The 17,014-nt window shown below is 42.5% G+C and overlaps 1 protein-coding gene across 9 annotated transcripts in view; it reads left to right on the top strand.

The window, feature by feature from the left end:
* Window positions 1-17,014, top strand: part of LOC108383827 (zDHHC palmitoyltransferase 19) — a 76,643-nt gene that overhangs the window by 44,872 nt on the left and 14,757 nt on the right. For 2 of the 9 annotated variants that reach the window (XM_073231458.1, XM_073231463.1), the window contains 2 exons: window positions 576-636; window positions 1,336-1,988. The gene's annotated coding sequence lies outside the window, so the exon portion shown is untranslated. Of the gene's footprint in view, window positions 1-575; window positions 11,979-17,014 lie in introns of those variants that run through there. The other 7 variants (XM_073231465.1, XM_073231466.1, XR_012129165.1 and 4 more) reach the window with 4 other exon arrangements.

Here is a 17,014-nt window from a genome sequence, read left to right on the forward strand (position 1 = left end):
CTCTTTCCAAAAATCATACACCAAAAAGCAAGGCAACGTCCCCAAAGTCCCCCCTCCTCACAACTGCTTGTCTTATTCCATATATCAACTGAAGCTTTTAGATTCCAGAGAGAGGCGGGGCCATGCTGTTTCTCTTAGCTAGAGGAGCTGATCACAGAGGTAACCACATCCCTCCAAGATGTAATAAAAACAGCCAAATTTCCAGATATTCATTCATTTATTTATTATTTAAACCACACCTATTTCCAAAACTTATTCGAGGTGGCTCATAATAAAAGCCACACATACAGCAGAACTATTCAGAAGTGAATCAATGTCCAGTCAAAACCTTTCAAGATTTTCAGACCATGGGTGTGATTTTGTTTTTTAAAGACCAAAGAGGTTTTTGACCTCTGGTACTTAATAGAGTGAGGTCTAGAGTGGACATTTAAAGGCAACTGGTCAGGTTGAGTCATAAAACTGGAGCATCTGATACAGCGCAGAGACCAGGGATAGGAAAGGATAACCATCAGCAGGCCGAGAGCAAGTGTAGGAGCAAAAGGCTCATTTTCTCCACCATGTTTCTTCCTTCTTAGATGCTGAGGTGCGATGATGTGATGATGCTTGGAGCTACAGTCACCATCTTGTGTTCATGAGGCAAGACAAACCCAACATGCAGAGGATGACAGAAGGGAAGAGGCCTAGGTCCTTGACAGAATTGAGTTGCTGAACCAACCTTGAAAAGCCTATCATCAGTTTTCTAAGAGATAATGAAATGTTTCTGTTGTTTAAGCCACTGTTAGTCAGGTGTTCTTGCAGCTGAATGTATCCAGACTGATAAAATGAAAGCTCATTCTAATCAGCATAAGATACACTGGAAGCACTAAGGATGGATGGCTTGTTTTACCCAGGTGGATCAAAAGACTCTTTAGTAAACATCCCTGAGGAGGGTCTTAAAGGATGAGGAAGAGTTTGCTAGGCAGGCAGGAGAAGAAAGGGCATGCCAGGCAGTAGGACAGCACATGAGACAGGCATGGAGGCAAGAAGGAGGATGCAGGTTAGTGGGGTCACTCCCGGAAGGCATCTGGAGGAACACAGGCAGAGCACGAGGGGCACTGCAGCCAGAGTAAGACAGGTGGGCGGGGTTGAGTGGGCAATAGGGAGCCAGTGAGGAAATTTAAGCAGGGCTGGAAGAAGTCAGACAGGTTACAAAATACCCAGGTGGCTGGACTCCAAGAGGAAGAGAGATTGTTAGGAACAAGCCCCAGGGACCCAGACCACTGAGAGGAAGCTAGAATCAATATCAGGACTTTTTCACCAAAGAATTTCTCACTTTGGGTTTTGGGCTTTCTCTAGGGACTTCTCGTTTTGCAGGAACCAGTCACCCTGATGGTGGGAACAAACAGTCACACAGAAAATCAGCAGCTGTTGGCAAAAGCCTGACAAAGATCAGGAACACGAAAAAGAGTGTGTCACGGGCTAGCATTTTGGAGTATCTGGCCAGACTTCGTGACACGGATGAGGAAATAGCCCTGAGAAGGGATGTGAGCTGACCAGGCCATGGGGCTTCTGGGAGGCAGAGCAGGCCTGGAACTCAGCTAGCCTGGTCAGCGGACCAGCACTCAGCCCCACCATCCTCAGCTCCTCCGAACTACACATGGCCGTGGATCAAACAGGAGAAATGAGAAGTCCCTGGGCCCAGCAGGATGACCCAACCCCTCCAGCCCCCCAAAGAGAAGACAGATCAACAGTGTTTGAAGTATATTAATAGGGCCTGTCCCCCAGAGTGAGGAAGTTAAAGATAAAATTCCTCAAGCTCATACTGATTGCTTTTAATGCCATTTTAGGATGCTTAAGAAACTAAACTTTTATCATTAAAAAAATATATAAATCAGCTTTGAAGTTGTTTGGAGATTAAGAAGTACAATTGACCCTTGAGCAACACGGGATTGAATTGTGCAGGTCCACTTATGTGCAGAATTTTTCAATAAATACACTGGGCAACGGGAGGAGATTTGTGATGAATTGAAAAAACTTTTTCTCTGACTTTATTGTAAGAATACAGTATATAGTACACACAAAACCTGTATTAACTGTTGAGGTTATTGGTAAGGCTTCCAGTCAACACTAGGCTATTAGTAGTTAGGTTTTGGGGGAGTCAGAAATTATCCTCAGACTTTTGACTGTGTGGAGTCAGTGCCCCTAATCCCCACATTTTCAAAGGTCAACTATATTTTATGGGCCGAGGCTGGTGAAGAGGAGGCTTACAGATCCTTTGAAACTAACTTTGGAGAGCTCATCACAGTTTGAAAGGATTCTGCTAACTGACCATTGTCTACAGGTGTATTTGTCACCCCTTGGCAGAGCCGACACACGCCAGCCTCAGAGTCTCTCAATACTGCTTGTGTTACATGGCCCGAATGTGCAGAACTGCCCAGAATGCCTGGGTTCAGAGCCAAGGTTCATTCCTTACCAGCTGTAGGCAAGTCAGCTAATAACCCCTCTGTGCTTCGGCATCCTCACCTGTAAAAAAGGGTGAGAATCTAGCAGCCAGCTCGCAGGGCTGTTGTGAAGACTGAAGGAGTTAGTGGAAGGGCTTTGAGCAGTGGTTGCAGCTCGCTTGGTAGTGGTCATTATTAGTTCCGTAAATCTCGGTGGGGAGAAACAGCCCAGCTGTATCCAGCCTGCTCAGGCCTTCTCAGGCACTGGCCACTCACCTGCAGCGAGATAGGATAGTCTTTTGCTGTTAAGCATGCTCTCTGGACCAGCAGGAGCTGTCACCTTGGGAGATTGTCAGAACGGTGGAATCTGAAGCCCCATCCGAAACCTACTAGGGAAGAAGTTCAAGAAGATCCCCAGGGAATTCAGGTAAGCACTAAAGTTTGAGGAGCATTGGGACAGGCCCCCTGAAATAGGTACTGATGACATTTCCAAGAGGAGGGGCTTTGGCCCCTTTGCAGCCAGGCCCCCGCTGGCCCCCCAGTCTCCCAGAACTGCTGTTACATCTCCCTCCAAGGCCTATCTCCGGGGCCTGTGTGCCTGCCCCTACTTTCCGCATGTCTGGATGTCACTTCTCTCTCTTTCTCTGGTTTGAGCCAACAGGTGTTGGCTCATGGGAGACCCTGGCCTTGCTGTGAATTTACCTGGAACAGGGAGTTGGTGGTGCATCGTCTTTGAAGCCTCCAGATTTGCCCAAGGGTGACTATCTACAAATCCCTGTAGCCTGTAGAACTCAAGGCAACTTACTCTATAGCCATCCAAAGCCCAGCCCAACCTGGGACAGTCATGGGGCTGGCTGTCGGGAGGACTAATTCTGGGAAGTTTAGGGATCAACTAAAACCCTCAGCACAGCAGAGAGGAAACCATGCGTTTGTTAATTCTCCTGGTAACATTTTTTTTGTAGGTGACTGTACTTTATTTAACTGGTTCAAACAGTTCCTCTTGCTCTAGAAGTTAGGAAATCCTAGGTGTCACCACTAAATATTTGTGTGACCTCAGAGCAGTCAGTTTGCATGTCTGGGCTCACAAAGGGTCAGATGTAAGATGAGGGAAGTTCTCTAAGATCCTGCCTTGACAATGGGTTTCAGCCCCGGGCAAGTTCACTAATGGATTCAATGTGACCAAAGAAAATGACGGTGATCGTTCTTTGGGGTGAAAGGGTTTATTACCCAGCTTCTCCCAGCTGTAGGTCGAGCACTAGCATCTCTGCCTCTGCCCAGAGCACTGGGCCGAGCTCTCTATATAGAGCAATAATAGCTTATTGCCTACAGGTATGGAAGCGGTAGGCTAGCAACAGGCCAGTTACATCATCAGGTGCTTTAAGTTCAGTGAGGATCCTGGCCATAGGAACCCCAGCTTCCCCACAGATCTCTTCTCTCTATTTGGGCATAAGGGAAACATGCCTGAATGTATAAACAGAGGTCAAGTTAGGAAGGACCTGGAAGGCTAAATAGTGAAATTCAGACTTGATGTTCTAAATCTTTACTGTCTGACATGGTTAAGCACTAGCCCCATGTGGCCACAAGCGCTTGACATGTGGCTATTCTGGATTGAGATAGGGTGCAAGTGTAAAATACCAGATTTTGAGACTGCATGTGACAAAAAGAATGTAGAATATCTCAATATTATGTTGGTTATAGGTAGAAATTATAGTGTTTGGGATATGTTGGGTGAAAGATCATTCTGCATTAAAATTAATTTTACCTGTTTCTTGTCTTTTTAACTGTGGCTATTAGACATTTAAAATTATGCATATGAATTGCATTATACTTCTACTGAACAGCACTTCTCCTGAGCTGTTTGACTTCTGAAAGTAAGGTGGAATGGAACCGAAGATCATTTTATCCTGGGATGGTGCCTGTGGGCATCATCACTTCCAAATTCAACCACCAAGGAAAGAATCCACTGGGAACAGTATGGTGAATAATTCTACAGGTATTCTAATGGAAGTTCCAGATTTTGCCATCCCCCAAAATATCAGCATTTGAATGTATCTCCTATTGTTCTGTCTTTGGGGCATGACTTGGCACTTGCTTTAAAGCCAGTTTGCTGGGAACCAGGAACTGGTCTCTGGAGGGTGAGGATAATTCTTCAGATCCTATTTTAGTGACCTGGCAGAAAGAGATAACTAAAGATCTAAAATAAAGAGAATGGTATTGCTGGTAATGCTGGGAATGGTATTGCAATACATTTCCTAATACAGCGAAGGCAATACTTTGTGGGTTAGATAAAGACTGGAAGAGTGGCCAAATGTTGGCAGAGGCACATAGGAAGGAAGTTGCCAAGCCATGCCTCTATGGATCAACTTCCTGTCATGAAATTTCCCGGAGCAGCCGTAGACATTTACCATGTAGATTTTGAGAAACCAGGGAGGGAGGGGAACTTTCCCTTGTGGCCTCCTGGCTGGCTCCCGATCAGCTGCTAGCTGCTATCCTGGATGGAAGCCCCTTCTCCTTTGTGCCCATCTGACCTTGCTGTGCCCAGGGGCCTGCCTTGGTTGGGAGCCAAGGTGGCAGTTGAGTGAGGGTTTCAAGGGCATAAGCATTTGCATGAGCTTCCGCTCTGAGCCCGCCTTGGTTCCAGCCAAAGCCCCTCGCCAAGCTACAGTCCAGCAGATCCAGAGCAGCTCCCCCCCGTCAAGGTTCTGACCCCACCTGGTCCTGTGAGCCCTTGCAGATGTGGGTAGAACCGCTGTCCCCACTGAGGACCATGTCCCGTTGGGGCACTAGGACTGCATGGCTTGTGCCCTTGGGGCTAGAGCTGCTTGGACCATTTACAATAAGCCCATTTTTCCCTCAGTGTTTTAGAGAGGAACCAAATTTCCTTGACCTAAACTCTCATTACACAAGTAAATGATTCCTCAAAAAGCCCTAGAATGAGAGGGAGTAGTGACTATACTTTAATAAAAAATTCAGACACAGGCTCAGATAAGAATGGGCTTACCTCAACCTGAGTGTCCATCAAAAAATGAATAGATAAAGATGTACATATACACAATGGAATATGATTCAGCCATAAAAAGAAAAGAAATCCTACCATATGCCACAACATGGGTTGATCTAGAGGGCATTATGCACAGTGAAATAAGCCAGGCTGAGAAAAATACCATATGATTTCATTTATTTGTGGAATATAAAAACAAAGCAAAACAGAAGGAACAAAACAGCAGTAGGCTCATAGACAATGAGAAGTGACTGGTGGTTACCATTGGGGAAGGGGTTGGGGCAGGTCGGGGGAAAGGGTGAGGGGATAGAGGCACAATAATTCACTATCACAATGTAAGTTGCTCACAGGGACAGTAGTACAGCACGGAGAACACAGTTAATGATTCTGAAACATCTTACTGCATTGATAGATAGTGACCACATTAGAGGGGGTGAGGATTTTATAGCATGGGTAACTGTTGAGCCACAGTGTTGTACATTTGAAGCCAATATAAGATTGTGTATCAACAATGCTTTAATAAAAAAAAAAAAGGAAGAAAAGAATGGGCTTATATGTGCTGTGCTCATTGCACGGAAGTCATGCTGTCCATGCTCCCCACCCGCCTCCAGCCACTGGGCCCTCAGCTTTCCATTAAGAGGCTCCAGAGGAGGGGTCTCCTGTCTCCGCAGTCCCCCAGGGAGGGGGCAGTCCCCCAGGGAGGGGGCGTTTCTGATGCTGGTCCTTCCGGGAGGAAGTGCCCCTCGGAGCCCTGCACTCTCTCGGCTGGCCTGGTCCTGATTGTCTCAGGCGCTGGGATTGAAACCAACCTGTTCACACCATTCCTTTTTTTGGTCATTCCCTTGCTTTTCATTTTTGTATTTTTATCATACTTGACATTTTGAAGTGTGATTATAAACCAAATAGACAATTTAAAAATGGGCCAAAAATTTGGGGGAATTTTTCTCAGAAGCCAAACCTGTTCAGAATAAGAGTTCCTGGTTTCAGTGCAGCTGAGTTACGGCCTAGTGAGTTTTATAAATCAGTTTCTCTTATCTAAAAATGCAAAGTGACTATGCATCACTGCGTATGTTTTTCACCCCCAGAATCCAGCCCCCTCTTCCTACCCAGTTCCAGGCCAGGCCTGACTGGTCACTCTTGACTCTCTACAGAGACTCATTGTGGGAGGTGTTATTTGGAGTAAATATCTCCTGCCTCAGAGCCAGCCCACGAGGGGAAGAACAGGAGCTATAACTTGTGGGTTGCTCTTTTGGGCTATGTAAGAGGTAGCCTAGTAGACAAGTGCCGTCCATCAGTACCTCTTACTCCTTCCTTCCAGTCAAGGCCACTTAACCCCAGCCACCTGTTCTGGGAATAATCCTGGTGTTCTGTTTGTTTTTTTACCTTTTATCCCCTTCACCTATTTTGCACCCCCACCCACCCACCCACACACCCTCCCCTCTGGCAACCACCAGTTTGTTCTCTATATTTATGAGTTCTGTTTTTTAAGCATGACATCAGGTATAATGCTTGTGGTTTCTATCATACTAAGTAACAGACAATGTGTGTGTTCTCTAAATTTACACAGGAACTATACAAACAAGGCTTACTTCTTTCACCTCAGTTTTACAAAATTTTATTTAGTATCTGATGTGGGCTTGTGTAGAAGTAGGCCCTGTATAGTAAAAAAAAAAAAAAAATGAAATTATGGATTGCTAAAGTTTTGAATCATTAATTAGGAATTCACTCTTAAGGAGAACACCACATATTTTCTAGCTTTCTGATTCACTGTTTTCTCATACAAAGAGGTCTACGTGGGTTCTGTGGGCCATTGGGGATTCCCAAACTAACTTCTTTGAAATGAGTCTGGGAAACACGGATGTGGTGGGGGGATTGGGTCCTTGTTCACATTCTATTTCCTTACTCATCTTTCTCCACAGAGCTATGCTATGGTCCAGAAATTTTTCGTAAGGTCCTACAACAATCCTTTATTTTGTTCACAAGTAGAGAGAGGTGTTTAAAAACAAGTATGATAACCATTTGGCTAAATGCTTCAAAAACTAGGTGTAAGCCTGGTTAAAATCTGTTGGGCCACATTTGGGTCATTAAGTCCAGGCAGTTGGCTTACTATAAGGCTGCCATCACTGTTCTAGAAAAACCACTCAAGGCTGATAGTCCATCGTGGTTAAATTTGTAGAACAGAGGTAGTTAGGGAAGTTTTTTTCTCACAGAATAAGGAAAATTCCTTTTGTTTTGAAGTCACTATTAGAGGATTTAAATAAAGGCATCTGAGGCCTTTGCAGCCAGACTCTTACTGTAACAAAATGGTACTTCAAAAAAAGTACCATATATTAGTATACAATATATGGACAAGAGGGAAAGAAACACATCTCATACTATATGTAAGGTAAAATCAAGCCGAAATGACCAGACGAGGAGGCAACAAAAAGGAGCCAAAAGTTTAATAGGGTGCAATCCCGGGTGATGTTCACCTGTCTGGTTAGTCACAGGCCGGAGAAGTCACACCCAGCAGGGCAGGCAGTGAGTTTCTAAAGTTAGTGGGAGGGAGAGCATAGATGTACAGTGGCTCGAGGACTGGCTAGCCTAAGGCACGTGTCATTGGCCCTTACAGTAGACAAAGGACTAGAAAGTTAATACTCCTTTTCCAGGTTGGGAGGGGGCAGCAGCCAGGGATTTTGGCATGTCATCAGGCCGGAATCTGTTGGTCTCTTTCCCTTACTAGGCCAGGGTTGGGGGCTTTGCTGCCCCCTTTATTTGATGAGGGTTGAGCTCTTCTGACGTGCTCACCCCTCCCTCCGGTGCCTCCAGCCTTGCACTGTAGAAGGCTATGAAATGAAAAACAAATTTATCTTTCCATACACACCTTGGCCCACTCACTAGAGTTAATCATTATCAATAACATCTTATGGGTCCTTCAGAAAATATTTTTAAGCATATATAAGCAAAAAAAATATTTATAATTTATGTAAATTCCCTGTTCTTATTGTTCAATTGGACAAGTTTTGACTATTGTGTAAACACCACTCAGAACAAGATACTAACATTTCCATCTCCCAAAAGGTTTCCTCGTGCTCCTTTATAGTCAGTCGGCTCCCACTGTCCCCACTTCCCATCCTCCCAAAGGCCACCCATTGCAGCTTGCTTTTTTGACTGAGTTTATCTTATATGTGCTTTGCTATCAGTACATAGAGCTGTATACCAAGTTCCTTTAAGTAGTTATAGAATATGCATAATATAGATGTGGCAAAGTTCCTACAGGTAGACTTTAAGGATATAACCATTAAAAAAAATTTCAAACAATGTAAATGTAACAGATCAAGTTCCAAGTGACAGCAAGGAAGTCTCTCAGCATGAAGCCCCAGGGTTTTCTCCCTCAGCCTAGACCTCTGGTCTTATCTTTCCTTGGGTTGTGTTTGACAACCTGTAAGTCTGAAGAGAGGAAATCCCGGGGCAAAATACCTCTAAAAACCAAAATCAGTCAAAGGGAGAAATAGTTTAAAATTTGTTTATTCACAAACTGCAGCCTCGGGCATCTCTCTTTCCTGCTCCCACAGAAGCAAAATCGGCCCTCCCCCTCCCCTCTCAGGTACACAGAAGCCCTCTTTGCCCAGGTAATCACCCATTGATATGGAGATGAACTTCTCTCCCTGAGGAAAGACGCAAATGCACTAAAGCCATACTTCTTTCCACCTCTGAACGCCTATTGATGTACAGATATACTAAAGCCAGGCTAGATATTCTGGAAATATTACAATTTTACCCACAAAACCTTTGTTCCATCCAGTTAAATGCCAAGTCCCACTTTATCTATGTAAGATGATACTATTATTTTAAAAAAATCATAAGAAAAAGTAAACACTGTTAATCTTACCGAAAAATAGAGTATTTCTGAACTCTTGTGCCAGCAACCTTCCCTCTTCAAAGGGACCTCAGTTTGTGCATCTGCACATTATGTGGAGGGAAGACATGGTTACTCAAGACCTTTCTTAGCTCTGATGCTCAAAAGGATCTCAGTGGGCAAATAAATGTGATTATGGGTATAAATCTAAAAATATTTTTTTAAATAACCAATAAAAAGGAACTGAGGTAGAGGCACTGCAGAACATCACTCCTTGAAAAAGAAAGGCTAGTTTCATATTTAATAATGTGTATAGCGCAGAGGAATGGCTAATATATCCTAGTGAGGTAGTGTTAGGCAGGAAAATAGATATTAGTCAGTGGAAAGAGGACAAGATCAATAAAGCCCACTAGAAAGGACTCAACAGTTAACCAGTTAAAACTAGAAAGTCAGAAAAGACTCAAGAGTAAAAGTTAATCAGTTAAAGTTCAAACCGTCAAGAGCAACTTGGCCTTGAATGTTTGAATATTCCCCAGATAAGGAAAAGTATCTGAGCACAGCCCATGTCTTCATTGTGTCAATCAGATCATTTGTAAGATTTACTCTAGCATGCTAAAAGGCCCACCTATTAACAGCATAATAAGGACAGGGAGATCCCACCTTAAAGTCAAAATTACATTTTGAAAAAAAAAAAAACAGGAAGTTTAAGAAGAAAGATTCCTAATATACTCGTTAGCAAACAAATAACTCTGCCCACCTTGGAGGAAGGGCAGACAGTCTTGATTGATAAGCTCCTAAACCAGAAAGCTGCTATCCTGGGAGGGGACCAGAGCAGTAAATTTCTTGTGTTAAGCTAATTTTGCAGAATTACCTAGAGGACAGATAAGAAACTTAAGGTTTCATCAAAGATACTTGAGACCACTTAACAAGCCCACACCCTAGCCCTTTGTCATATTCCTGAAAAATCCTTAAAAGGGGTGTGGGTAAATGGTAATAATACCTCCAGAATATCTCGCCTGGTTTTAGTATATTTGCATATCAACAGGAGCTCAAGGATGGAGAGAAGTACGCCTTTAGTTGATTTGCATAATTCCTCAGGAGTGGAGAGAAGTCATCTCCATATAAAAGGGTAATTACCTGGGCAATGGAGGGTTTATCTGTACCTGAGAGGTGAGGGGACGGCCGGTTTTGCTGTTTTTCGAGCAGGAGATAGAGACGGGTTAGACTGCAGTTTGTAAGCAATAAACGGATTTTAGCCTTTATTTCTCCCTTTAACTAATTTCAGTTTTTAGAGGTATTTTGCCCCCGTGATTTCCCAACCTTTCAGGGCGCTCCTCTGTGGTCATCCACACTTTCTGAGTGCGAAACTAACCTTTTCCAATCAGGGCTCTCGTCTTTTCTCTGTGGTCGCCTGCACTTTCTAAGTAACTTTAAATAAAACTTTTACTCTGCTTCCCTACTGTGTCTCTGTCCTTCAATTCTTGTCGCGGCGGGGACAAGAACCGAGGAAAATACACGACGCCTCCCCGGCAACAGTAGTAAGCGCGTTCTAGGGCATACACAAGTGCACCAATGTGTTTCTGGTGGGAGTCAAAGCAAATAAATCATAAAACTAAGTTACATCAAAATAAAGCCAATGTGATCTTGGTAACTAGAGTAGTTTTTATGCGTGAATCTTGGTGTCTGTTGTACGTTGTGCCAGTTGGAAATCAGAACATTTCTCATCTAACATTAGGATGTCATGAAGAGCTTGGTCAGCTGACCCAAAACCAAGTTCCTCTAAAAAAAGGTAAAGCCAAAACTGACAGTGTAAACCGCAGGGCCAGAGGAAATGTAGCCGTGTCCACCAGGAAAAGAACTTATCTCGTCTGCTCCTCTGCTTGCCAGCACCTGCTCGGTGGGGAAAATTTTACCCAGGTAAGTAACTATTATTATGACTATGCCTTTCCCCTAAAAAAAGTGGTAAAAGATACATGTAAAGACAGTCACACGTCATGTGTACATAATTATAAACTATGTCCAGGACTTCTGAGGACCCTTTTTGGAAATGCAGAATAGTTGTCCCCGAGTCCTCTAAGAGCTACTGCTACCTGACCCCTCTCAACCGAACCCCTACAGAGCCATTCTTTTCATATCTGCGGCGGAATCTGTGACCTGCGGGTTACCCAGGAGAACAGACACACCTACTGTTCAGGCAGTGTTTTCAAGGGGTAAGCTTCCCGCTTTGCCAGATAGAATTTGACACCTCTGTGTGTGTGCCCTCTGCTAGAATCCCTGCAATTAGAGCTCCATTAAGGAACTCATTATTAAAATTCAAAATCTTGATTAGCTGTGAAGATTTTTGCACCTTTTCTTATCCAGCACAAACAGCAGGCTTTCCCTTTTTGCTTAATTTGAGCCTTCAGGGGAAAACGTTAAACTCAAGTTTTTACTACAGATTTTTCAGAGGCAAACGAGGGAAACGACTTCAGTAGTAAGTACTTCTGAGACATATGATTTGGATTATTCCTTTAGTGGCTAGTAGGATTATTATTTTTTTAATTTTGTTTCATTTGGGTAGGAGTGGAGGAAACAGGATTTTTATACTTTCTCCCAGTGTCACCTTTGATCAGTTTTTACAGATTGCCAAGTCTGGACGGATCCTTGAGGAGACAGTACCTGTCAGGGGAACTAGGAGGGTACATGCCCAGTGTGGAGATGAGCACATTGACTGTCAGAGGTGGGCCATTTAATAATTAATTAATAATCCAACTTTAGAACTGTCACTGGTAGGGTGACATTCCAAGAGGGAGATCTGCAGGCAAGTAGTTCATTAAAGATGCCCCCAGGATTAACGCCTGTGAAGAAGGGAGGGCAGCAGGACGGGGGTGGGGGTGGGGGGAGGAAGTTGGCCTGGGGATTAGGTGTAACAAGGCCTCAGCTGATCCTAAGGAGAGGCCCTGGAGCCTGGTAAGCCTTTCCATAGGGAGGGCATGACCTTGGGTGGGGCATCTCTCACCAGCCTTGATACTCTCCAGAGAAACACTTCCCTTTTCCTAAATCTGTTTTCCCAAGCACCCTTCTGATTGCATTTTGGTTCCCTCTGTGTTGTCTGATAGGAAATGAATGCCCCGCATAGTTGCATGAGAGAAGTCTGGACGACCTCAGTTTTATCTTTACTCTTGCTTTACCCCTATATCATTCCAAAAGAGGATTCGAGGGGGCAATGGAGAGAAATACAACGTTTAAATTATTATATTAGCTACTGTTTATTGAGCACTACTATAGGCTGTGTCTGGGGTAATTGTTTGACAGATTATTTTTTTAATCCTCAGAACAAGTCTGTGAGGTATTGTTATATCTTATAAATAAGGACAACTGTCATGTGAATGGTGTCTGGGAAATAGGAAATTTGCACACAAGATGCCCTCAGGGGTAATGCCTGCAGAGGAGGGAGGGTAGCAGGATGGGCAGAAGCTGGCTCAAGGACACTCAAAGAGATTAAATACCTTGCCTAAGGCCACACACTCCTTGACTAGAAATGCAGAAGGTCAAGGTCGGACTGACTCCAAGTCTGTTGTTTTAACCACTCAGTCCTATGGGAGATGACAGGAAAATAAGAGGAAACCAGATGGATGGGGCCCCTCTCTACAAAATGCATACTCTGAAGTCCTGTGCAGTTGCTGGAACAGAGTTAGAATAGGAATAGGAATTGATTCTGACTTCCTGATGCTACAGCAGAAGAAGAAAGAGGATCAGGAACATGATTCACAGCAGTTCTGCAGTAAAAGCAAACCTGTGATGACAGAAATCAGAAGAGTGGTTAGTTTTGTAGGAAGGGTATTGACTGAGAGGGGCAGGAGGGAGGTTCCAGGATGTTCCATGCTGTGAATCAGGAGGTGGTTACACAGGTGTAAGCATGGAGGAACATTTAAAAGTTGTATGTTTAGGTTTGTGCACTTTATGTATATTATACTTCAGTAAAGAAACAAAAGTGATCCAAAACTGTGTCAAAAATAAAACAACCCAGTTGACCAAGAAAAGTACCTGTACCTTTTCTGGTTCTAAAACCCTAGAAAAATCCCAGAGTCTCACGAGAGATATTGTGTATGATCTGAGAGCCATCCAGCCACCTTCCTCAATAGCTCCTACCATAAGCTCAGTATTGAGTTTTATTTGACTTCTTGTGACTGTCCTGCAGGGAAGGCAGTGACAGGATGCTAAAGAAGAATTTAGAGAAGGCTTGAGGTGTCAACAGTGTGGTCCCAAGACAGCTGTGTTTGCTTTCTCATCATTAGGCTGGTATTCACAGTATTAATATGGGTTCCTGAGCGGCTCTGCTCTTAAGCTCTCGCTAAGGCAGCTCTGTGTCTGGGGCCGCCCGGGGCCCCTGGCTCAGCCCCCATGCCACAGGGAAGCGCTGATGCACACGGCTGGGGAGGCTGGTCCACCTGCCCTGACCAAGCCCAGGCCACCTGACTGCAGCCGCTTGGGCTCCCTCATTTGGGGCACCCCTCTCTCATCCCGCAGACTCTGCTGCCGCCCACTAGACTGCCTTGCACAGCCCCAGAGAGTGCCATGTACATATGCGGATGTCATAGAATGCTGGGCCCTGTCAGCAATGGCCTTGGTCGCCTCACTCTCTCTCCTGGGGAGAAGGGGGCTTTCTGCTGAGGAGGGAAGGAGAAGGAAAGGCTGCACCCCTGCCCCTTGGGTGGAGGTTGAGCCATGGGGGAAACCAGGACACCGCCTGGGAGCTGTGGCCTGTGTGGCTGCCAGGCAGGCTGCTCAGGACCTGTTCACCTACTCTTCCACCATCACTCTGAACCTGGAGTATTACCCAACACCAGCCAATCCTAAAGCTGCATTTTTCTCTTTATAATCATGCTCATATTTACTGGAGGTAACTAATTTTTAAGACTAATTTGTTTGTAAAGTAAGTTTGGCTTCAAAACACTTGGCCTGATTATTTCCATAAGTACAGCAAAAATAGCAATTGATCACACAGGCTCTTTGAAATGTGCTTTGGTGGAACTTTTTATAAGGAATTTCAGATTGAACTTTAAAGGCTTCTCAAGACCAGGAAAGCCAGCCAATGACTTGCAGTCAATCAGATTTTACCTGCAATACTTAAAGATTTGGGTGAATTCTTCTCCTCCAGGTCCCCAAGATAATTCTGAGGTATTCCTGTGCCTTCCAGGAAGTGACCTTCCTTACTCACCTGTAAGGCTGCTGGAAACCTGTAAACAAGGTACCAGGCCGATTTTTCCAAGGGGATTTATTGGGTCCATAAAATCAACCTTAGTCCCTTTAAGCCATCTGGTCATATATGAGTCTATGCACATATCTCTCAAATATGACATTCCGATCATGTCCTTACACAAAGAGAACAGATTCTTACTGAACTTACGTAAATAAATATATTGCCATAAAATATAAAAATACTGAGAGTTTGCATATTAGGTTTCTAGGAGTTTCATATAATTTCAAGAACACTTTTTTTTTTTGCATTTGTAACTGAGGAGGTTGAAAAACAAGACAACAATAGTGAATACAAATCTCTTGAAGGTTTCAGGTGATTTTTAACAGCGTTGCTCAGAAAAACAATTGCTGTATTCTGCTAACTCTCAAAGAATTGGCTTGTAATTAGATAAAATTAGACATGTTTTTCAAAAGTTGGTGATGGGTATTTTTCCCTTTGTGTGAATAGTTAATAGCCCCTGGTTTTTAAACAGTAAGATTAGAGGCTTAACACACTAGATAAATCAGTAAGTACAATGGTCTCTTCACAAATTCTGTATTTTAAAACCAACCCAGTGATGAATACTCAGCAGTTAAATGGGGTATCGACATTTTGGGCCTTTTTAAAAACACTTGAGTCATAAAATGTTAAGTATATTTAAACTATAAAATAATTAATAGGAATTGGATATAAGTCCTATGAAGAGGACTTCTTTGCTCAACAGTCTATAAAAAGCAAATATCTGGAATAATTCCAGTTAAACAATCAAAGAGGTAACTCTCTTGCTCAAGTCCAAGGTGCTAGAGAAAACCAAGAATTTTAACTTTCTGTTTACTTTTAGATTTTTGTCCTGTTTTACCTCTTTCCCAGCCTCTCTTTAGGACAAAATTACCTTCTTTTCCCTTAATGAAACTACATTTCCATTCTTCATACCTACTTTTATCTAAAGCACACTTCCTAACTTTTCTTGCATATGACGGTATTTCCCTTATTATTTTAAGTAGCCTTAATTAGAACTTAAAACCCTTAGACACCTTAATTTTCAATGAAAACAAAGAATAAGCATTTGTGAACTGTCACATTAGCATTCTTTAGATTGGGAAATTAATTAATACATTTCATAATTTCTAGAAATTTGCTTCTTCATAGTATAATCTTTCAATAAATATAAAACATGTTTACTAACAGACCCAAATTATCCTTAATTTCTCTGAACTTATTTAGCATACTTTAAGGTTTCAGGTTACCAAAAAGATTTTCAGGCTTTTTCAAAAGTTGGTGTTTCATCACCAACTTTTGAAAAACATGTTTAATTTTTATCTACACATACCTTAACACATAATTATTGCTAAAAAGTTCACCTACTACACCTATTTACTTTATTTGTTCTCAACAAACATAACTTGATTACCCGCAAAGTCTTTACTAAACATCAGATAAAGTCAGCCATTTTTTGAAAGATTTACCAGATAACATCAACTTAAATGACTTAAGTAACCCTAGGTAGAATAAAAGTTTTAATTCTAATGCTTTTAACTCTAAAGACATGTCTATTTTAATTAAACCAAATTTAAGTTAGCATTAATTTACCAAAAATTATCCAAGTCTTGAAAAACACTTGGGTTAGTTTCTATCAGAATCTGAGAGTTTGGGAATGCTCAATTCTTACAAGTGCTTGTCTTTAAAACAATTAATTTTAGCAATACCAACCAGAGGTGAAAAAATATCTCCCACTTACAACATATAAATACAGACACAAACACAAACATACAAACAGCCGCAAAGATTTTCTAGTTTTTAATATTTGTGAAGATTATATTTACCAATTTCTAGTGTCTAAATTCTTCCTTTCTTTTTCCTGTGATGAGAAACTTTTCCCTGGTAATATTTAAATGTCTTCTTTCCTCAAGTCCAAGAGAGTCCTGTTTTCAAATGTCTTAATTATTAAATAATATTTAGAAGCATTTTAAGACGAATTGTCAGTGCCTAGATTTTATTTTTTATGTTATATATATTTGGGTTTTTTTTATTGAAGTATCTTTGGTATACAATATTATACTGGTTTCAGATAAACAGCATGGTGGTTCAACAGTTACCCATATTATTAAATCCTCATTCCCACTAGAGCGGTTACTCTCTGTCAACATAGAAAGACGGTAAGGCATTGGCTATATTCTCCATGTTAGCCCCATTAACCAACTTACATTATGATAGAGAATTTGTATGCCCCTTCATCTCTCTCAACCTCCCCGTCCACCCATTCCAACCCCTTCCTTAGGGTAACTGCTAGTCACTTCTCAGTGTGTATGAATCTACTGCTGTTTTGTTCCTTCTGTTTTGCTTTGTTTTTATATTCCACAAATAAATGAAATCATATGTTGTTTGCCTTTCTCTGCCTAGCTTATTTCACTGAACATAATACCCTCTAGGTCCATCCATGTTACTGCAAATGGCAGGATTTCTTTTTTCTTTATGGCTGAATAATATTTTACTGTATATATGTACTATATCTTCTTTATCCATTCGTCTATTGA

Source organism: Manis javanica, chromosome 3 (assembly GCF_040802235.1).
Source record: "Manis javanica isolate MJ-LG chromosome 3, MJ_LKY, whole genome shotgun sequence".
In the NCBI taxonomy this organism is placed as follows: Eukaryota; Metazoa; Chordata; class Mammalia; order Pholidota; family Manidae; genus Manis; species Manis javanica.